The sequence below is a fragment of the Triticum aestivum genome, chromosome 5B (genome assembly GCF_018294505.1).
Source record: "Triticum aestivum cultivar Chinese Spring chromosome 5B, IWGSC CS RefSeq v2.1, whole genome shotgun sequence".
NCBI lineage: Eukaryota > Viridiplantae > Streptophyta > Magnoliopsida > Poales > Poaceae > Triticum > Triticum aestivum.
The window spans coordinates 63,019,588-63,043,072 of record NC_057807.1 but is presented as its reverse complement, the minus strand read 5'-3'; the positions used below and the strand labels follow the sequence as shown (position 1 = coordinate 63,043,072).

The following is a 23,485-nucleotide window of genomic DNA, read 5'->3' as shown; positions in this document are numbered from 1 at the left end:
TTTGGCAGACATGTTTGGATCATGCGCTGATATGTTGAGCCGGCGTTTTTTAGCCCGAAGGGCATTGTGTTGAAGCAGAATGGGCCGTATGGTGTGATGAATGCCGTTGCGGCTTGGTCTGATTCTGCCATCTTGATTTGATGGTAACCGGAGTATGCGTCGAGGAAACACAACGAATCGTGTCCTGTAGTGGCATCGATAATTTGATCTATGCGAGGGAGGGGGAAGGGATCCTTTGGGCAGGCCTTATTGAGGTCTTTAAAATCGACGCATAGGCGCCAGGATTTGTCCTTCTTTGGTACCATCACCAGGTTTGCTAGCCAGTCCAGATGTTTTATATCTTTAATGAATCCGGCCTCCAATAACTTGGCTAGCTCCTCTCCCATAGCCTGTCTCTTCGGTTCGGAAAAGCGCCGAAGGGCTTGTTTGACAGGTTTGAATCCTTTCTGGTTATTTAAGCTGTGTTCGGCCAGCCTGCGTGGGATTCCTGGCATGTCTGAAGGGTGCCAAGCAAAAATGTCCTAGTTCTCTCGTAGGAACTCTCGTAGTGCGGTGTCTACATTAGGGTTCAGTCGTGCCCCGATGGAGGTTGTTTTATTGGGGTCCGTTGGGTGGACCTGGAATTTGACTATTTCGTCCACTGGTTTGAAGGATGTGGATTTGGATCTCTTATCGAGTATCACATCATCCCTATTAACCATGGAGCGCAGCGCGGTCAGTTCTTCGTCCGCTAAGGTTTCGGATAGTGCCTCAAGGGCCAATGCGGCTGTCTTGTTTTCGGCGCGGAGTGCTTTGTTCGGATCACTAGCGAGAGTGATAATTCCGTTTGGCCCAGGCATCTTGAGCTTCATGTACCCGTAATGGGGTATAGCTTGGAAAATTGTGAATGCCTCCCGTCCTAATATAGCGTGGTATCCGCTTTTGAATGGGGCCACCTGGAGCGTGACTTTTTCGGACCTGCAATTATCCGGCGTGCCGAACACCACATCTAGTGTGATCTTTCCAGTGCAGCACGCTTCCTGACTGGGGATTATTCCTCTAAAGGTTGTGCTGCGTCGCTCAATGCGGTTCCTGTCTATTTTCATCTTTTGGAGGGTTTCCTCGTAAATGAGGTTCAATCCGCTGCCTCCATCCATGAGTACCTTTGCGAGGCGACAACCGTCCACTATGGGACTGAGGACCAATGCGGCTGGTGCTCGGGTTGTTCGGATTTTAGGTTCGTCACTCGCGTTGAAGGTGATAGCAGTGTTACTCCATGGGTTTATTGTTGCTACTTGATAGACTTTGGTGAGGCTGTGGAGTGTTCTTTTTCGCATATTATTTGATGCAAATGTCTCGAAGACTGTGAGAACGGTACTGGTGTCCTCGGGCTGGCTTTCTTCAGGCTCTGAAATTAGGAGGTCCTCGCCAATTTTGGCCACCTGCCGGAGTATCCAACATGCTCTAAGGCTGTGAGTTGGAGTGGCGTCCTCCGTACTGTGAATCCTACAGGGTCCATCAAGCCATCTTTCCAGTACGGTTCCATGCCCTCTAGAGGGTTTTGGCTTTCTGATATTTGATCCGGGTGCCTTATTGTGGTGCACCCTCTTAGTTCGGACGGGATTGCTATTCAAGGCCGGATTATCCCAAAATTTTATTTCGGTTTTCCAAGCGCTTTCCATCGCACAGTACATTTGTACTATGGACGCCAAGTCAGCGAAGCGTGTAATATCACGACGACTTATGGTGTTAAGTATGCCCTCGTCCGTGCAATTACTGCAAAAGATTGAAATCGCGTCTCCCTCGCTACAGTCCTTTGTCCTGTTCATAACCAGGAGGAATCTGGCCCAGTAGTGATGTACTGTTTCTTCGGGCTTTTGCCTGATTTGGGAAAGATCGCTTATGATCGGGCGGGCGGGTGTCGTTGAATCTGAGACCTCACCCAATTTACGATTCGGAGGCCAAAGATCTTCCGAACTCTGAAGTCCGGAGTCTTGGATGTTGTCCGATGAGTCTAGCCCGTTGCCTGATTCTAAGCTCAAGTCTTGGATTGTATCCTCCCCTCCGCGGGTATCCGGCCTGGAGGGTTCGGGAATTCAGACGTAGCTAGTCCTTAGGATAGATGAAGGGTCGCCGCACTGCGCCTCTACCACGGCAACGTGGTGGGTGACTTGGGGAGAGTTAATTTCTCTTAGATCGGTTTTAAGCCCAACCTGGTCGTGATTTGTAGCGACCCCCAGTGCGGCGATGCGATCCAAGAGCTCGTTTACGGAAGAGAGCTCCATCGGATCCAACTGCTCGGCGAGTTCTGAGCTGACGTGAAGGTTGCTTTCGATGACCCGAGAGGTCACTGTCGGTGTCAAAACCGGCGGATCTCGGGTAGGGGGTCCCGAACTGTGCGTCAAGGTTGGATGGTAACAGGAGACAGGGGACACTTTGTTTTACCCAGGTTCGGGCCCTCTCGATGGAGGTAAAACCCTACTCCTGCTGGATTAATATTGATGATAAGGGTAGTACAAGAGTGGATCTACCACGAGATCAAGGAGGCTAAACCCTAGAAGCTAGCCTATGGTATGATCGTGTATGACGATGGTTGTTGTATGTATGATGTATCTTAGTCCTACGGACTACAACCCTCCGGTTTATATAGACACCGGATAGGGTTAGGGTTACACAGAGTCGGTTACATGGGGAGGAGATCTTGAATATCCGCACACCTAGCTTGCCTTCTACGCCAAGGAAAGAACCTTCCGGACACGGGACGGAGTCTTCGGTCTTGTATCTTCATAGTCCTGGAGTCCGGCGGGAGATGTAGTCCGGCTATCCGAACACCCCCTAATCCAGGACTCCCTCAGTAGCCCCTGAACCTGGCTTCAATGACGAGTCCAGCACAAGAATTGTCTTCGGCATTGCAGGGCGGGTTCCTCCTCCAAGTTCTTCAAGAAGACGAGTAACACCAAAAATAGTGTCCGGCTCTGCAGAATAAGTTTCCACGTATTGCCATATAGAGAATAATGTTAACACAAATCTAATCTGCCGACGTATCCTGCGACGTATCATAACATCGCGGCCAAGCCTTCTGTATGGAGTATTTTACTGTTGCATCACCGCACGTTTAACGAGGCGGTTTCCTTGGCACGTCTTATCGAAGCAGAGATCGTGCACCCCTTTCAGCGGGATTCTCATTAATACGGACGTGGGTAACCCAACCGTGCTGTTTATCACAGCGGTTGGGAGGCAGGCGAGTTTTATTAGGCAAGTGGGGACGCATAACCGCAGTCGACCATATAAGGGGATAAAGATCCGCCCTTTCACTTTACGCCTTCTTCCTCCTCTGCCAATCCATCTCTTGCGCACTCAAGCTCCAGTGCCTAAGCTCGCCGTTCTCACCTCAACCTTCCCCTACGATGTCTGGAGCGGGAGGCAAGTGGATGGCCTCCTCCGTCACGGAGGAGCAAGTAAAAAAGTTAAGGAAAGCCGGATACTTGTCCAAGGACATTGCCCATCGGCTTCCTGAGGGTGGTCAGATTCTCCCCACCCCACAGCCTCATGAGAGGGTAGTTTTTCTTCCCCACTTTCTTCGCGGACTAGGGTTTCCACTCCACCCATTTGTCCGGGGTCTCATGTTCTATTACGGGCTGGATTTCCACGATCTGGCCCCGAACTTTATCCTCAACATCTCGGGGTTTATCGTCGTGTGTGAGGCCTTTCTCCGCGTCCTCCCCCACTTCGGCCTCTGGCTCAAGACCTTTAACGTCAAGCCCAAGGTGGTGTCCGGCACCCAGGCGGAGTGCGGAGGCGCCATGGCCGGCAAGATGGCCAATATCCTCTGGTTCGAGGGCTCCTTTGTGGAGACCTTAAAGGGGTGGCAAGCCGGGTGGTTTTACATCACCGAGCCACGCGATCCGAAATGGATCGCAGCCCCCGAGTTCAGATCCGGACCCCCCACGCGGCTTATGTCCTGGAAAGAGACGGGCCTGTCGTGGGGCAACGAAGAAGAAGTGACCGGACTGCAGAAATGTGTCCGGTCCCTGGTGAACAAGCCCATCAAGCTTGTGAATGTAATCCAGGTTATGCTCGTCCGCCGGATCCTCCCGTGCCAACAACGGGATTTTACTTTGTGGGAATTCGACTCGGCGCGGCACCGAACCCTTAGTAGGCTCTTCGACACGACGTATGAAGACGTCTGGAAGGTGCTGACCAAAGGCGCCGAGTCCCCCTCGTCCGCTTCCGAGGATCGCGGATTCAGCTCGCAGCGTCACGCCGGCGAGGTAAGCTATCTGTACCTTTGACAGGCTTGTTAAGCTCTTTTTTCATAGATTGACTCCATGCGGGATCCAAACTCCCTTCACCTTTGACAGGCGTGGCAAGAGATAGCCGGACCCATCAACTGTCCGGCTCCTCTGCCCGAAGACCCAGCCCTAGCTCTTTTAAGGAAGCTGCTGGCTCCGGTACCTTACGTGGTGCCGGATAAGAAGGTCAAGAAGAAGGCGACCACCGGGGTTCGAAAGAGTGCCCGCAACGTGGTGCTATCAAACTCGTCACCTGGCGAGTCTGCGACGCCCTCCTCTCGTGAAAGCGAGGAGGAGGAAGAAGAAATCCCTCCCCCTCCAATGGGGGAAGGAAAGAAGAGGAAGGCCGCCCCAGCGGGGGCGGCTAAGGGGTCCAAAAAGAGGAAAACCCCTCCGCCGGACTACTCCCCTGACCCCAATAAGGACGAGGAGGAGCGGCCGGAAAGGACCAAGCGTCCGGCGACGTCGTAAGTATTCGGATACCAGAGTAACTCATGATATTCTTTCATTTGCGCAGCTTTCCCTGATGTTTAAATGTAATTGTGCAGGCCGCCCCGGACCACACTCGATGATTCGTCGAGTGGTTCCCTGGACTCTTCGGACGTGAACTCAGTTCCGCCCGCTATCTTCCCCCGCCGGACGGATGATGCCGAAGTGGCGTCCCGCCGAACTCCTGGGCAGGAGGAGATGGTTCTGGAGGAGCCGTACGGTGACCTCCCGGACTCCAGGAGTGGAGGGGATAAGTCCCTCCAGGGCACCAAGTGCGGCTCTGTGCCGGACACCGCGCCGGTCTCAACAGACCCGGCGCGTGGCGGGCAATCTCCTTCCAAGAGGAGTGAGCCGTCAGGCCCGGCGACCTCTGCCCAACCAGAGGCGCCGGACTATTTGATGGAGACGCTTGAAGGCGCCACCATCGACGAGGAGCACCGTACTGTTATGAGTACGGTGATCAAAAGGGTTCAGTCCGCCAAGAGCGGGCTGAACGAAGCTTGCGCCAGCCTTCTAACAGGCTTTCAAGTAAGTAAGTAATATGTTAAATCTATTACCGCATAGACAGTAGCCCCTGATGCTCTGTTAGTTGTTCGGAAAGAAAAGCCGGATAGAGGATCTAATAATTATCGCAGGAGACTAATAAAAAGGTCAAATATGCGTGTGCAGGCTTCGCTGCTGTCCACCGCCGCATTGACTGCGCAGGTGGACGTCCTGAAGAAGGACCTTGAGTGGTCCGAGCAAGAGCTCGGACTTGCCAAAGGGCAGCTCAAAGAGAATGAAGGTAAGAAAATCCTCTGAATAATAAAATGTGCCCATGGAGAGGCTTGATTGCGAAAAAATAACAGGAATATGCTGCCTAATGCAGGGGCCGCGACGGAGGTGGCCACCCTGAGGCAGGCGCTTACCGAGGCCGAAAAGAAAACGGCCGAGGAGCGCACCGAGCGAGAAAGGCTTGGGGTCGAATGCGGCGAGGTGCAGCAGAAGCTGCAGGATCTCATGAAGAAACATGAGGCTCTGGAGCTTGACGTGAAAACGCAAGCCACCGTGCTCACCTCTGCCGTTGAGGCCGCCAAGAATGCTAAGGCCGAAGCCCATAAGGCTCTCCAAGAATTGGAGGAGTTGAAGAAGATAGCAGCGGGTAAGGCATTTTCAATGCAAAGTAAGAATATAAAAATAAAATACCTGTTTCTTACCCGGATCCGGAGTTCTCCAGGGGCTTTTGTCGATCTTCCCCGCAGCGCGTCCGATGCCGCCGCTTTCTATCGAGCCGGAGAGAGCAGCTCGGCGGAGAGTGTGTTCTGGTCTCAGTACTCTGAGGCCGGACACCCTGTGCCCTTGAGTGAACGGCTGAAGCAGCTGGTCGAGCTACACAAGGCGGCCGAACAGGCCATAAATGGTCTTATAGTTCGGCTGTGGCCTGGGGAGGCCCTGCCTGGGAGCTACTTCGGGCTTGTGCGGCGGCTGGTGGAAGCTTGTCCACGACTTGAAGTCATCAAGCGCTCTGCCTGCATCGAGGGTGCCCGGAGGGCCCTTGCACGTGTGAGAGTGCACTGGGGCAAGCTGAACGGCGAGAAGCTGGTGAAGGACGGGCCGCCAGTGGGGAAGGAGCATCGCAAGCCCGAGAACTACTATAAAGAAGTTCTTGCTGGAGCTCGACTTGTCGCGGATGAATGCAGTAGAGATGTAATACTGGAGTAAACTCGGTCATTTGTATCTTGTGCGCTGAAAACTTGTTCTTATGCGCTTTAAGCAATGCTTTGAATTTAAAATATTGTTTTCTGTGCGGCCGTTTATCAATAATTGAGAGATGGCGAGTCGTCGACTTCAGCCCCCATGCAACTAGTGCTGGGGTGTTCGGGATAAACCTAAGGGCTCTTTTTCCCATAATTGGGTCCATCGAGGGAGGCCTTCAGCACAACGAACCAGGATACCGGACTATAATGCTTGAACACTCTCACTTAGCCATAGAACTTTATAATTTTAAATTTCGGCGAAGCCCCTAGTTCGGAAGGCCAAATTCGGGGCGCTATCCACGCCTTTTAGCTGGTGTTTAGCCAGCTCTCCGCCCGAAGCGGCATAAGCCTTTAAGGACTCGAAAAAACCTCTCGAACAGCGACCGGTCTCACGCACTGTCATGACAGTCTGTTTTAGCTTTCTCCACTGAGGCACTCGCCCGGCCGAACCGGGGTGCAATCGCAGCGGTTCTCCTGGAGCTGCCTTAGCCGAAAACGAAATGTAAGGTGGCCGAACACAGGAGCCGGGCAAACCCAACATATGACCAGAATCATGACTCGGAGCTGATGCATATAGTGCTATAAGTTCGGGGTGCCGCACTTGGGAAGGTGTGCGGACTTCTCACGTCCAGATAGAAGGGAAATAAAGCCCCTGGCGTGGTTTGCCGTACCATGGTGTACGGGTGCGATCATGTTATAAGATAAACATATATATATATTCAAAAATGTAATGCAGAAAAATAGACGCAAATCTATGCATTGTTTATAAAGAAGCAATTTAAAGCTTGACGGTACAAAGAGTGCGATAAGCAGGAGATACTGGACTATATAACATGTCCTGACTAGGCGTAGGCCGCTGATATTTGTAAACATATATATCGCTCAAAATAGAGACCACCTGAGAATTGGTAGTGCGGCGTAGTTTTGTCTGCTCTCCCGGGCCTTGTATCGTCTTGTGCGGCAGCGAGGCCGAACAGGTTATCCGGAATATGGAGTCCTAAAAGTAAGAAATAAAAGAAAAAGTCCGGCAGCCCCTAGTACGTTTAACGCCGTATTGTAGGCATGCCGCTAAAGTGCCCCCTTCCCCCGTGCCCATGGAATTTTAAGGGCATAGCTGTGTACTCGATATACTAATTCCGCGATGATGCGATGGATGTGGTTGGGGCCGCATTGCTACGCCTGCTCCGATCTTGCCAAATGGTCTTGTTGTAGGTTACTCCGGGCGCGCTTCGCATTGTCCAGCGTTTTAACGGCCGGACTGGAGAACTGCCTTGAAAGGCTACTTTGTACTTCCGATGCGAGGGCCGCCGTGTGCTGCTCCGTAGTTATGGAGCGTTCGGTGTTTCCGCTGACCGTGATTACTCCTCGAGGGCCTGGCATCTTGAGCTTGAGGTATGCGTAGTGCGGAACCGCATTGAATTTAGCGAATGCAGTTCGTCCGAGCAGGGCGTGATAACCACTGCGGAACGGGACTATATCGAAGATTAACTCTTCGCTTCGGAAATTATCCGGAGATCCGAAGACCACATCAAGTGTTATTGAGCCTGTGCAACAGGCCTCTACACCTGGGATAACGCCTTTAAAGGTCGTCCTTGTGGGCTTGATCCTTGATGGATCTATGCCCATTTTCCGCACTGTATCCTGATAAAGCAGGTTCAGGCTGCTGCCGCCGTCCATTAGGACTCTTGTAAGATGAAATCCGTCAACGATTGTATCGAGGACCAATGCGGCAAAGCCGCCATGACGGATGCTAGTGGGATGGTCCCTTCGATCGAAAGTGATCGGGTAGGAAGACCAAGGGTTGAACTTTGGGGCGACTGGCTCCATCGCGTATACGTCCCGTAGCGCACGCTTCCTTTCCCTCTTGGGAATGTGGGTTGCATATATCATGTTCACCATCCGCACTTGTGGGGGAAACCCCTTCTGTCCTTTATTGTTCGGCGGCCTGGGCTCCCGCTCGTCATTGCTGTCTAGCCCCTTGTTTTTATGTTCGGCTATTGACTTGCCTGCCTGCCTGAACACCCAACAGTCTATGTTAGTGTGGTTAGCTGGCACTTCGGGGGTGCCGTGAATTTGGCACAGGCGATCGAGTATTCGGTCCAAACTGGATGGGCCCTGGTTATTCTTTTTAGATGGCTTTTTCGGCTGACCGGATTTATGGCCTCTGAATCCGGCATTTACTGCCGTATCCTCATTACTGTCGCAGCTTATGCGGCGTTTTTGATTGTTTCGACTTGACCTGCCACTTTTGTCCTTGGTGTCCGAATTTCCGGACTTCTTTGATAAGTTGTTACTACGAGCTAGCCAGCTGTCTTCTCCCGCGCAAAAGCGGGTCATGAGCATCGTTAGGGCTGCCATTGACTTCGGCTTTTCCTGTTCCAGGTGCCGGGCAAGCCATTCATCGCGGATATTATGCTTGAAGGCCGCTAGGGCTTCTGCGTCCGGACAGTCGACTATCTGATTTTTCTTTGTGAGGAACCGTGTCCAAAATTGCCTGGCCGATTCGTCTGGCTGCTGGTTTATGTGGCTTAGATCATCAGCGTCCGGTGGTCGCACGTAAGTGCCTTGAAAGTTGTCAAGGAATGCGGCCTCCAGGTCCTCCCAAGAACCAATTGAGTTTACTGGCAGGCTGTTGAGCCAATGCCGAGCTGGTCCCTTGAGCTTGAGTGGGAGGTATTTGATGGCGTGCAGGTCGTCGCTGCGTGCCATGTGGATATGGAGGAGATAATCCTCGATCCAAACTGCCGGGTCTGTCGTACCATCGTACGACTCGATATTGACGGGTTTAAAACCCTCTGGGATTTGATGATCCATTACTTCGTATGTGAAGCATAACGGGTGTGCGGCGCCCCTGTATTGGGCTAGGTCGCGCCGTAGCTCGGCAGAGCTGTGCATGTTGTGTTCGGCCCGGCCGGACCTGTTGTGTCCGGACTGAAAATTGTCATGTGTTGGGCGTCCGCGCGATCCATATATCGATCTTGTCTGCCTTGCTTTGTCCTCCAATACTTGTCGCAGGTCTGGCTCGTTTTCTTGTGCCCTGGCCGAACAGCCCCGTAGTACGGTTGGCCTGAAGGTTCGGCGGGCCTCTCTGTCACGGCCGCGAGGTGGCCGATCTGTCATGTCGTTTGCTTCGTCCTCTGATTGGGGAAGCAGCCTGCGTTTGAGGAAAGTTTTGGAGTGGCGCCCGAGTTCGTACTCCTCGGCCGCAAGGACATCTGTCCATCTATCCGCCAGCAAATTCTGATCAGCTCTAAGCTGTTGCTGCTTTTTCTTTAGGCTGTTGGCCGTGGCAATAAGCCTGCGTTGAAAGCGCTCTTGTTCGGCGGGGTCTGGTGGTACGATGAATTCGTCGTCATCGAGGCTTGCCTCGTCTTCGGAGGGAGGCATGTAGTTATCATCCTCAACCTCTCTTTCTGCCGCATTCTTGTGAGGGCTGGCTTCACCGTCTTCCCGTGCCGAGTCTTGCTGGGGTTGGTGTTCTTCGGCGGTGTCCGGGGTAGCATTGTCTCCCGTGCCGGAATCACCGTTCTTGCTTTGGCGGGATTTGGAGCGGTGCCGCTGATGGCGGCGCTTGGGATGCTTTTTTGATGAGCCGTCCTCCGCTGTTCCATCGCCTTCTCCATCTTTTGGAGCGTCCACCATGTATATGTCATATGATGAGGTGGCGGTCCAGCGCCCTACAGGTGCTGGTTGTTGTTCGTCTCCTCCTTCGTCGTCCAAGTCGTCGAAATCTTCGGAGCCGTAGTCAACCATGTCGGTTAAATCGTCGACAGTTGCTATTACGTGGGTGGTGGGTGGGCTTTGAATTCCTTCATCGTCCGAATCCCAACCTCGCAGATCATAATCCGGCCTGGGCTCTCCTGATAAAGAGAGAGACTTGAGAGAATTCAGTATGTCACCAAAAGGTGAACACTGAAAGATATCCGCGGCGGTGAACTCCATTACGGGCGTCCAATCGGATTCGATCGGCCGGGGCGTAAAGGGCCCGGAGTTCGGAGAAGAATCCGGCTCCTTAGAGTAATTGGCAGCACGGAGTGCGGGGTCGGTGTTCGGCTCAACCGCCTTTAACGTCGGAGCCCCTGAGGTGACGTCCAACCGTTCTTCCTCGACGAACGCAGCGGACTCCGAATCGATGGTCGGGGCCGGAGCGTGTGCGGCCTCCAGGACACTGTTCAGGAGCAGAGCTATATCGTGCTCTTCTTGATAGTGCGGCACGCTTGGCTGTGGCTCAAATCCGTCAAAGATCAAGTCTCCACGGATATCCGCCGTGTAGTTTAAGCTTCCAAACCTGACTTGATGGCCAGGGGCGTAGCTTTCGATCTGCTCCAGATGGCCAAGCGAATTGGCTCGCAGAGCGAAGCCGCCGAAGATGAAGATCTGTCCGGGGAGAAAAGTCTCACCCTGGACCTTATCGCTGTTGATGATCAAAGGAGCCATCGAACCTAAAGGTGACAACACAGAGGAACTCTCAATGAAAGCACCAATGTCGGTGTCAAAACCGGCGGATCTCGAGTAGGGGGTCCCGAACTATGCGTCAAGGTTGGATGGTAACAGGAGACAGGGGACACTTTGTTTTACCCAGGTTCGGGCCCTCTCGATGGAGGTAAAACCCTACTCCTGCTGGATTAATATTGATGATAAGGGTAGTACAAGAGTGGATCTACCAGGAGATCAAGGAGGCTAAACCCTAGAAGCTAGCCAATGGTATGATCGTGTATGACGATGGTTGTTGTATGTATGATGTATCTTAGTCCTACGGACTACAACCCTCCGGTTTATATAGACACCGGATAGGGTTAGGGTTACACAGAGTCGGTTACATGGGGAGGAGATCTTGAATATCCGCACACCTAGCTTGCCTTCTACGCCAAGGAAAGAACCTTCCGGACACGGGACGGAGTCTTCGGTCTTGTATCTTCATAGTCCTGGAGTCCGGCGGGAGATGTAGTCCGGCTATCCGAACACCCCCTAATCCAGGACTCCCTCAGTCACCGTCGGCGCAAACACTACTAGGAAAAGGCATGCTAGTGGCGCACCGAATTTGCCTTCTAATGGCGCACTACTGGTGCGCCACTGGCATCACGCCATTAGAATTAAATTCTAATGGCGCACTACTGGTGCGCCATTAGTATCTGGTGTTCTAATGGCGCACCACGTAGTGCGCCATTAGTATCGCCTGCAGTGCGCCATTAGAATGCCTCCCAGGGGCCATATGTACAAATGTGCTTTGGCATTCTAATGGCGCACCAGGAGCTAATGCGCCATTAGTGTGATGATCACAGTGCGCCATTAGTGTCTTGTGTGGTGCGCCATTAGTATGAATATTAGGTTTTATTTTTTTTGCTTTTCTGATTTTTGCACAGGTCACAAAATATATTATTGCATAGAATATAGACAGCAGCACACAACAACATCAGATTCATCAAATACAATAGAAGATTAGTCTCCGAATACAATTCATCATATTAGTCTCTGGATTCAAAAGACCGGACAAAGATAAAACATTACAAGTCTCAAGACCGCGAGTATCGAGTTTGCCTTCACATTACAAGTTGATATCGATCATCTAAACTACCATCACATAGAAGAGAGCTGTGGTCATCACGATGAGCATCATCGCGATCAAACTGGTCTTCATCCGGTTCCTCCAACGCTCCCTCCTCTCTCCTGCTAGATAGCGGGCGTATCTAGATTCGGCCTCCACCCTAGTGGTGTACCCTTTGTAACTATTACCGTTGAAACGGTGAACCTGTCTCCGACACTCCTCCCAGTCATCGTAGACTCCGGGAACCTTACCCTTGTACACGACATACGACGGCATCTCTATGCACAAGCCAAACAACAGACAATACATAAGCAATGTGTAAGTATGCAACAAAAGGATCGGAAGAGAAAAGCAAGACATTAATAGCACGATTCATGGTCCTACTAATAAATAGCATCGATTAAATCTAAGTTGAACAACCGTCCAAACCAAAGAGACATACGAATTCATTAAAGTTTAATTACAACATGAGCCAATCAATGTTTTAGAACTACACATCACTACTTTCGACTCGACTCATCGGACAGGAGCGTGGGTGAAGCCGCCGTCTGTCGTGATGGTCATGAAATCACGGTCGTGGTCACCCTGCATTTGTAGCGTTTCATCTATCTCACTATTGGACGGTTGAAATCTGAGGAAGAACTGCCCCGCGGTATGAAGGACATCTTGATGGATGATGTCCGCAAACTCCGACTGGATGCGAAAGAATTCTTGTCTGAGGTCCGCGTCCTGGACTGCCGACAAGCTCGCGGCCCAATCTTTGAGATTATCTGGTAGCATAAGGTGATGATGGTCCCTTACGATCGCCCGCATGTGATGGAGCGCGTAGTAGGCATCCTTCTGACTGCCAGGCGGCTGCTTGACGCAGCAGAACTTCGTATTGTGTGAGAAGATGTGCTTGCCGTACTTACGAACTGGCCTGGTGAAGGTGCCTCCAGATTTGGCGTAGCCGGGGAGAACATCATCAAGAACTTTCTTGACATTTTGTAGTCTATCTTGGAGTTACGGTTCGGGTCGAAATACGTGGCCATGGAATATTTCGGGCTTAAGAGGATGAGTGTGCAATGTGTGTCACTGCACAGAACACGGAATGTTAGAAAAAAAAGAACGATCGAAATCTAAGAAATCATATGTTACGGGGCGGTTAAGGGATGACTTACTTGGGAAAGTAAGGCACAAGGAAGTTATCCTTATCTGCGTTTTCCAGAATGACGCCTTCGAGGTGTGAACTCGCAACTTGGCGGTCCCCAGCGCTGCTCAAGTGCTTGGCACACATGTAGAAGGGGTCGACTATCACGATGTCCGGGGTATTGTCTCTAATGATCCGCATCTGCATGCTCAGCGAAAACAGCCGAACGAAGGTGTAGTGCAACGGATGAAGGTTAAACATAGCAAAGATGTCATCAAACCGCAGGACGATCATACCCCCGATGTCGCCATCCACAAAGCCCATGCTCTCTGGCACCTTGGCCACGAAAACCGGGTATGCCACATCCTTCTCTCTGAGATGCCGCTTCTCCAAAATCAGAACACTGTCGTGCAGACTCCGCATAGCACCGGTTGCAGCATTCAGCATATTTGGCGGTAGCATCGCCCTACCCGCCACATGCACCCTCCTCGAGATATCCTTAGGTGAAGGTGGCCCGTCCTGAGCACGGATCGAACTCGGTGCCGGCTGGCTTGCACCGGCGCCCTTGTTAGTCTTTCGTTTCCGGCCCTTCTTCTTGATCTCCTGTAATGGGACCGAGTTCTGCTCACAGACCGTCTTCTTCAGCGTGTTGGGGCTGATAATATTTCGCGCCTCAGCTATCTGAGGCTCGGTGAAGGCGGGAGCTGGAGGCGTGTCCTGAGAACTGAACGCCAGACGACGCTTGTTGCAATTGGATTTCTCCGCCGTACCAGCTAGATCGCGGTGGTCTTGGTTGGGTTCTTGAGAAAGAGGCCCGCAGAACTCGTCAGCGTACCCATGTTCGGCAAAGTACTTATCAACTTTGGTAAATGTACCGTCGTCGTTGTCGTCGCCGTCCGGATCCTGTGCCATAGGGCTGTCCGGATCCTGTGCCATAGGGATGTCCGGCAGGTCCGGTAGCGTTGCGGCGTTCTTGCCATGGCTTGGCGCCGGCACGACTGGCGGTCTTGTCTGTGCGGTGGTGTCCCCCGCCCCCAAACGAATCTGGCTCTTCGGCCATAGCAGGGGCCAGTTTACGTAGGTGCCGAGGGTCATCTCATCTTCTTCGTCGGCCCCAGCGGGTCGAATCGGAGGTAACAGCTCGTCGCAGCCTGGCAGCACCTGGACCACTTCAACCCTATACATTGTGGTTGGCATCGGATTACCGTGGAACATGGGGTTGCCCGGTTGAACGATTCTGCCCTTGGCGACATCGACCAACTCGGCGCCCACGAAGTGCAGAAGAGTGCAAGGAACATTGGCGGTGCCCTGCGAAAACATGTATAGGGCGTCAGGGATGCCCAGTCAAAGGCAAGGAGATGAAGTCATCGGCCGAGAGGCTTAGTTACCGTGATGCCATCGAGCTCGGCTAATGTCGAGGCACCGCCAACGGCGGGCATGCAACTGACGGAGGGGGCGCTTGCTGGCGAGGTGCCGGTCGGCGTACACCCGGGTGCATTAAGCTCCAATGCCCGTGCCGGTGCCGGAGACACGAATACCGCCTCCGCCGGAGACACCAATGGCGCTGCCGCCGGAGACACCAATGGCGGCGCCGCCGGAGACACCAATGGCGGCGCCGCCGGAGACACCAATGGCGCCGCCGCCGAAGACACCAATGGCGCCGCCGCCGGAGACACCAATGGTGCCGCCGCCGCGCTGTGCGAGTTGCTGGCCGTGAAGCTAGGAACCGGGGGAGGCCCCTTTTGGCCGCCCGCAATCCACGTCGTCAGCCCATGAATCAACGTAGGCACCATGGCATTGAGCGTCGTTCCAAGTTGTTGTTGCACTTGCTCATGGACAAGCTCCGGAATCCGCGCCACTTGTGCCTTGAGTTCTTCAACCTCGCGCGTCTGGCTTTCCGAGCTGGTCTTTTTCTCCTTCCGCACACCAGCGGTATAGTATGACCCCCATTTTGTGGACAAGCCTTTGCCGGCCACACGACCAGCTGACGTCGGCTTATTGAGCTTATCCTTGTTTTTCATTATGTTCAACGCCCTATTTAAAGGGGTGTCGAAAGGGGAGCTCTTAGACGACCCCGTGCTACTGCTTTCATTGTCCTGCGAAAGGAACATGAACCATTTAGAAATATTGGGGATTAATTAGAGTGCAACCATATGGAGCTAATTACGCGGGGGTGTATTCCTTACCAGAACAAGCTCAAGCGCCCTGGTCTTCGGATCCGTGGTAAGCTCCTTTGTTATCGGGTCCTCCTTGTACCGGGCCCTGACATAGTTCCTGGTCTGCTTGTCACCGCTGTATTTCTCGAAGCGGGGCAGTAGGCCTTGCTCGGCACGCTCCACGTCCTCCTTGTCCCATATAGGCTCCGCCACTCTATAACCGCCGGGACCGAGTTTGTGTTCCCCTAAGTTCAACTCCCGCATTTCTTTCCCCCACTGACTTGATTCGGAGGTTGCGGGGCTCTGGCACTTGATCTTGAACTCCTTGTACTCATCTTCCCTCATCAAAGGATATTTCGCCTTGATCTTGTCATAACTATCACCTTTATCAATCATTCTCTTCACCGCGCTTGTCCAAGTAGACAGGGCCGTGCTCATCTTCGTGAGGGCGGCACTGTTCACTTTATTCCCTGAGAGGCGTGTGTTTTCAAATTCGGCGGGGAACTTGTATCGTTCGTGCAGCTTCATGAAGAGGAGGTTGCGCAAATTCCCTCAGTCCTTATGCCTGAGGTTCTCGGTGTTGATCGAGATGGTGCTCCGGAGAATGCACCCGAGCTGAACCGAGTACCCCTTGACTATATGTTTGGGCTCCGTTGGATTCCCGTCGGAGTCCACTTGAGTGAATTCCTCCTTGACGGTGCGGAGCGCATTGGGGCGCCGGTCCTTCCTTTGCTTCTTCGGTTGGCTGCCATCTGTGTGTGCGCCGCCATCATCAGTGGTGGCATCCTCGGCGGCACCATCAGTGGTGTCATCCCCGACGCCACTAGGGGTTGTGTAATCAGGATCGGTGTCTTCCGCGGCGTCATCATAGCGGTGAGGTTGTTCCTCCATCTCTTGGGACAGCTCCCAGAATTGCTTGCCGCCCGAACAACCGGCCTCATCGTTGTGGGCCATGTTTCTCTCTAAATAGGAAAAAAGTTTGGTCAAAAAGATGGTTATTGTCAAGGAACAAGATCATGGTCTCATGATTTAGGGTTTGTCGACACCGAGGCACCCTAAAAGCCTAAGCTTTCATCATTTAGGTTCTCATCGACACCGAGGCATCCGGGGCAGCCAAGTTAAGTTTTCATCATTTAGGGTTTATCGATGCTGAGGCACCCTAGGTTGGGCCTAATCTTGGCTCTATTGCCACCTATGTTGGGTTTATCATCTAGGGTTTATCGATGCTAAGGATAATTCTAAGTTGGGCCTAATCACTTGGCTCTATTGCCACCTATGATTTAATGCAGCAAGAATGGCAGGGCAGTTGATCCTACTTAACTAAGTACTAAGATAGCCCGGCCCATGCATTAGTCGCAAGTACCCCATATGTCCTATTTTTAGCAAAGTCATGCTAAAATTCACGGAAAATTTCAGCATGACCTTTGCTGAAAATAGGACATATGGAGTACCCGAATTTGCCGGAACGGAAGTTAATCGACATTCCGGCAAACTCAAGGGCCTCTCGGGGTACAGCAGCAGCATCACAAGTTGACAAAATTTCCATGTAGTACAGCAGCAGCATCACAAGTAGTACCAATGAACATATAGTCCAGCACATTCTGAATTTCGATAAATGACAGCAAGTTAACTCATGCCGACAACAACAAACTTATAACAACATAAATGAAATTGCAGTCACATGCATTTTACAAATCTGTATACTGTCCTGCCCAGAACTTGCATGACATTACAATTTTGCTATTTCAGTCGTTGTTTGTTAGCATCCACATAGTGGTCTTCATACCTAATATTACAAATTGAGCTTTTGGATATATCACTTTATTGCTACCTATCTGCATTTTTCCCGATAGTTTCAATAATTTTAGATGAAAACACCAAGTTCTAAGTTATATCTTATATATGCAACTATAGTCATGGTACATCAATACTCAGACTAGCTGAGTTCTGATCAATAGCTTTGTTATAAACTAAGAAGCCTGTTTTGTAGCTTCCACAAGTTTTCCAGGATAGGTTCAGAGTTCCTTTTCTACAATTTAACTTGATGACAAACAATCCATCTTTATTATGAGTAACAAAAGATGCTTGCCCCCCCACCTGCTCACCATCATTACCATCACCAATAGTTTCATGCCCACTATTTGCAGCACCTTGGATAGGCATAATTTTTTATTTTCTAGGCCGAAACCAAACACGCCAAATCCTAAAATGTAAAACGAGGTATAAGTACCTTTACTAGTGCTTCTTTTGGCAGATAACTACATTCTCGTGGGAGGGACTTTGCAAGATTTACTAAAAACAAATCATGAATGCAAGTTAATGAATGATCATACCCGAAAGCTAAATTGACGATCAAACAAGAAGGAGCTCACTTTTGTTCATAGAAGGTTTATTTGGTTCACCGAGATATTGAACATGCAGAAATAATGATGTCAAGGTAGCTGGTGTTTGGACGGGAATTTCAGTCCCCCCTTACATACTAGAGGAAACATAAAGGGGAACTCTGAAAATCTTCTTAGATGTTACAGTGAAGCTAGTAGTACAAAATGTACATGCAGAAAATTCAGAAACTTCAAACAAAAAAAATTCAAAAAGAAGAACAGGATTTACAACAGACACCCTTTACGATGCTTGTGAACTAACTCGACAATGACAAAAAAATTCACACAAAATATTACTCACAAAACCTTCACAGAAACCTTAGGGTTTAGAACATTCAGTAAGTTTGGGTATCATCTTAGGGTTGGTTAGAGTTGACGATCTAGAAAACTAAAAGTAGTGAACTGATTGCTATGATTCATCAGTGTATCTTCCATATAGTTAGACTGAAAAATCACTGAACTGCTCAAACAAAAAGGCTAGGAACAATACTATAATTCATAAACTTTGGCACTGTAAAATGGTCAAATTATTTTGACTTGTAGTTCAAATTATTACAGTAACCGTCAAAAAGGAAACTTGAAAATTACACTAACATTGCTTTCTTGTTTACACTTCAAAAATGCAGACAATATACTGTAATTATGATTCAGAAATTACATTGTTTTTTGTTACTCATAATAAAGATGGACGGAAATTTCAGTGAACTCAACTTCAGCAATAAGAAAAGTTGAGCAGTAATTTCCAGATCACTGAGCACAAAAATTATAACCTTAAAAACTTGCTCTCTGCAATACTAGTGTTCTTGGTAGCAACATATGTGATGAATGATGGGAAAATTGCCAGAATGGAGGAGAAGGGAGGAATCACCTGGGGGAGGGGGTGGAGGAATGGAGGAAGACGCCGGTGTTGAAGCTCCGGCAGCGGCTGGGCGTTGAAGCTCCGGTGACACGCGGTGGGCTCCTCCACTCGCCTGTCTCTGCGTCTCAGCTTGGGCGGAGTACGTCGAGGGCGCGGGCGCGGGCGGAGGGGGGACGGCGAGGTAGGCGGCGCTCGGCTCGGCGGTCGTCGTCTCTTCTGGCTCGGGGTGCGGGGGCGCGGGCGGAGGGGGGACGACGAGGTAGGCGGCGCTCGGCTCGGTGGTCGTCGTCTCCTCTGGCTCGGGGTGCGGGGGCGCGGGGGCGACGGCGCGGGGGCGACGGCGCGGGGGCAAAGTTAGGTCGAGTGGGGGGGATCTGGCGAGGGAGGGAGAGAGGCCAGAGGGGAATAGGTGGATGGAAGCTTTCTAATGGCGCACCACACGCCGGTGCGCCATAAGTAGGACTGTTCTAATGGCGCACCACCCCTCGGTGCACCATTAGAATTTTGTTTTAATCTAGCCCAGTAGCCATATCTACAGCCCAACCCTATCTACAATAGAACCCACCCACTAGCCCGACTGTTCAGCACGCAGCACACACACCAGGAGGTCCTGGGTTCGATTCCTAGGATCCCCAATATTTTTTATGCATTTTAAATGGTGTTTTTATATTTATTTGTGTTTAAATATGTTTAAACTTGTTTAAATCATAACAGTAATATTTTTTATGCATTTTAAATGCCGTTTTTTATATTTATTTGTGTTTAAATATGTTCAAACTTGTTTAAATTATAACATTAATATTTTTTATAAAAATAGTAAAAAAATTAAAAAATATGTTCAAAAAGTGCGGGTGCGGGGGGCCGGGTGCTCCGGCGGTGGAGCGGGGGAGGGTTGCGATGGGTGGAGCTAGCGGGGGAGGGTGCGGGTGCGATCGAGATGGAGGGGGATCGAGATCGAGATGGAGGGGGAATCGAGATCAAGTGTCCTCATGAATTCAAAAAGTGCCCATGAAATTTAAAAATATTCATGATATCAAAAAGTGCCCATGAAATACAATCGAGAAATGAAGACTACGATTTAAATACAATCGGTCTTAGCTAGCTATCTGTTCACAATCTTCTTGCCCTTCTTTTTCGCAAACGGAGTTCTTCTGTGGAACGGACGTCCTTTAGGTAGGGTGGTCCTGCTTCTTCTTGTGGTGTGTGCTGCTACTTCATCGTCGTCGTCATGTTCGATCTTCGGGTCGCCGTACTTGTCGAAGTCTTGCTCATTGGCTACTCCATCCATTCCGATGATCTTCCTTTTGCCTCTCCTCACGACAACGCGACTGGGCTTTGGCGGGTCGGTAATGAAGAAGCATTGGTCTACTTGGGAAGCCAGTACCCATGGCTCATTTTTCGCGGTGACGTTTGCGCCCGCGGTCTTGGATTTGGCTTCGGGTATAACCATGGTGGTGAAATACCGGTCTTCTTTTATGACGTTTTTGGCCCATCTGACATGGAACATCGGGACCTTCTCTCTAGCGTAGCTCAGCTCCCAGATCTCCTCGATCCTTCCGTAGTATCTGTCCTTGTCGTTACCGGTGTAGGATTCCATCGTTACCCCGGAGTTCTGATAACCATCGCTCTTCATGTCCTTGTCCTCGGTGTAGAATGTGTAGCCGTTGATATCGTACGCCTCATAGGTCATCAGGTTGTGCTCGGCGCCCTGTGACAAGGCGAATATGAGTTGTTCTTCCGCGGAAGAATCCTCATGTAAAGGGTACGACAGAAGCTTCTGCTTGAACCAACGCGTGAAACATGAGTTGTGCTCTTTGAGTATATCTCCGTCCGTCCTCTGTTGGCCTCGGTCATTGTACGTCTTCTTAATAAAGGTTTTGTGCTCTACCACCCAAGGATCGACCACGTCTATGTGTTGTAGCGCGACTAGGTTTTCTCTTTCAAAGTCGGCGAGTTGACCCTCGAAGTCGACATGCATTTCGCGGCGACCCTCACGGTGACCCCATCCAGCGAGCCTGCCGAGGTGCCTGTTGACGGGCAGACCAACGGGGTTCTCGATGCCTAGATAATTCGTGCAGTACGAGATGCACTCTTCGGTCAGAAAGCCCCTGGCTATGCTTCCCTCTGGACGTGACATGTTGCGAACGTATCCTTTGATGACACCATTCATCCTTTCGAACGGCATCATGCTGTGCAGGAACGTCGGCCCGAGTTGGATGATATCCTCCACTATATGGACCAGCAGATGCACCATAACATCGAAGAATGCGGGCGGGAAGTACATCTCAAGCTCGCATAGTATCACCACGATCTCTTCCTGTAGCCTTCTGAGTTGCCTCACGCCAATCGACTTCTGAGAGATGACGTCGAAAAAGTTGCATAGGCCAAATAGCGTTTCACGGACATGCGCGTCCATGATCCCACGGATTGCAACTGGAAGTATCTGCGTCATCAGCACGTGACAGTCGTGAGACTTCATCCCGCTGAACTTCTGCTTCGCTGGGTCTAGGTATCTGCTTATCTTCCCCGCGTAACCGTAAGGAAGTTTTTCTCCTAGGAGGCAGGTGAAAAACTGCTCGATCTCCTCCTGACTTAGATTGAAGCACGCGGGAGGGTAGTCATTTCCGGTCTTCTTGGCCTTTTTGCCTTTGCGACGACTTTCCGTGTCCTGCTTCGCCTCATCATCATCATCATCATCATCATTAGCGTGAAGCTCCTGCCTGATGCCCATTGATTTCAAGTCTGCCCTTGCTTTCGGCCCATCTTTGGTCCTCTCTGCCATGTTGAGCAGGGTACCAAGCAGACTCTCGCACACGTTCTTCGTGATATGCATGACATCAAGGCTGTGAGGAACACGGTGGATCTTCCAGTACGGCAAGTCCCAGAAAACAGACCTCGTTTTCCATACCTTCAGCAGCGACTCTGGCGCCTTTCGCTTCTTTCCCGGCAGTGGGCAGTCTTTCCAATTTTTCAACAGCTTGTCTATTTCCTCGCCGCTCCTCGTACACGGGCGTTTTCGGGGTTCGGTTTCACCATCGAACAGATCCTTGCGTTTCCTCCACGGGTCATCGTCGCGAAGCCACCTTCGATGTCCCATGAACACGGTTTTCGAAGACCCGAGATCTCTATCTAGCTGGCGATACGTTGTGTCATCCATGCACCTTACGCATCCAGAAAATCCGTGGACTACCTGCCCCGCGAGATATCCGTAACCGAGATAGTCGTGCACCGTCGTGAGTAGTGCGGCTCTCATAGGGAAATATTCTTTCTCTGCGGCATCCCACATATTGGCTGGCGTTTTCCACAGTGTGTCTAGCTCCTCCTTCAGCAGCCCCAGATACAGATTGATGTCGTTCCCTGGTTGTTTCGGCCCTTCAATTAGCATACTCATGTGAATGTACTTCCTCTTCATGCACAACCAGGGGGGAAGGTTGTACATCCACACAAACACAGGCCAGGTGCTATGTGTGCTTCTCTGGCTGCCAAACGGATTGACTCCATCGGTGCTCGCGCCCAGCACGATGTTCCTTGGATCCTTCCCAAATTCTGGGTATTCGCAGTTCAACGCTTGCCACTAGCTCGCATCCTTAGGGTGACTCAGCATCTTGTCTTTTTTATTTATCTCCGGATCATTTCCGTCATCTTCCCGCTTCTTCTCCTCCCTATCCGCGTGCCAACGCAGGAGCTTTGCTACCTTAGGGTCCGCAAAATACCGCTGCAGACGAGGAGTGATCGGAAAGTACCACACCGATTTTCGAGGAGCTTTCTTCCTCTTCTTGTATCGAGTGACGCCACACACCGGACATATGGTAGACTCCGCGTGCTCGTCCCGATAAATGATGCAATTGTTCATGCACACATGGTATTTCACGTGCGGTAAATCCAGAGGACACACGATTTTCTTCGCCTCCTCGAAACTGGTCGGGCACTTGTTCCCCTTGGGAAGACGTTCGTGCCAGAATGACATGTTCTCGTTGAAGCATGCGTCGGTCATTTTGTGTTTTACCTTCATCTCCAGAGCCATGAGCGTTACTTTCAGGCGGGTATCCTTGGGCCTGCATCCTTCATACAATGGAGTAACCGCGTCTATCTCCAGTTGATCCAGCTTGGCTTTCTCTCGGGCGGCAGCTCTTGCGTTATCCGTCCGCTTGAGAAGCAGCTCTTGAATATGAGGGTCCTGCACCCAGCCTCCATCGTCGTCTGCTCCGGCATCTTCATCTTCATGATCATGCCCTTCATCTTGATCTTCCTCATCATCATGTACGACATCTTCTACATGATGACTGTGTACATCATCACCGTCGTGATCATGTCCTGGAGATTCTTCGTCTTCTCGCCCGCCCTCGCCGCGGTGGTACTTGTCTTGTTGCCCTTCCTCATTTCTTGCCCGGCCCCGGCCATGGACGACTTGATAGTCATCTTCATCACCTTGCCACCGATAGCCATCCATGAAACCACGCAAGAGCAGGTGGTCCCGCACCTGCCCGGAATCCGGGTCCGCAATAAGGCTCTTCAGCTTGCATCTTCGACATGGACATCTTATCTCCGTCTCGTTCTTTTGAAGCATCTCGGCCTTCGCGGAGCTCAAAAACCTATTCACGATGCCTTCAGTCATCGTGCGGACCATGGTCGCCTGCGGGGTAGAGCAAAACGATATGTTAGAACCAAGAAAAAATTTGGCATGACCTTCCCTAAAAATAGGACCAAAAAGAATGCATAGTGCCAAAATTCTCGCCGAAACGGAAATGAATCAAAACATTCCGGCAAAATATTGGCAACTATCACATATTTCAAATACCGGTACCTTCCAAACACAAACATATATGCAACACCACAAACACATGCAACACCACAAACATACATAGATCTAGCTAGGCCACAAAAAGTGCATGTGCACGTTGTTGGAGCGAGCTAGGGAG

The 23,485-nt window shown here is 51.0% G+C and overlaps 1 pseudogene; it reads right to left on the bottom strand.

Annotated features, from left to right (window-relative positions):
* The window catches only part of LOC123114636 (uncharacterized), a 47,813-nt pseudogene that overhangs the window by 11,403 nt on the left and 12,925 nt on the right, over positions 1–23,485 (bottom strand).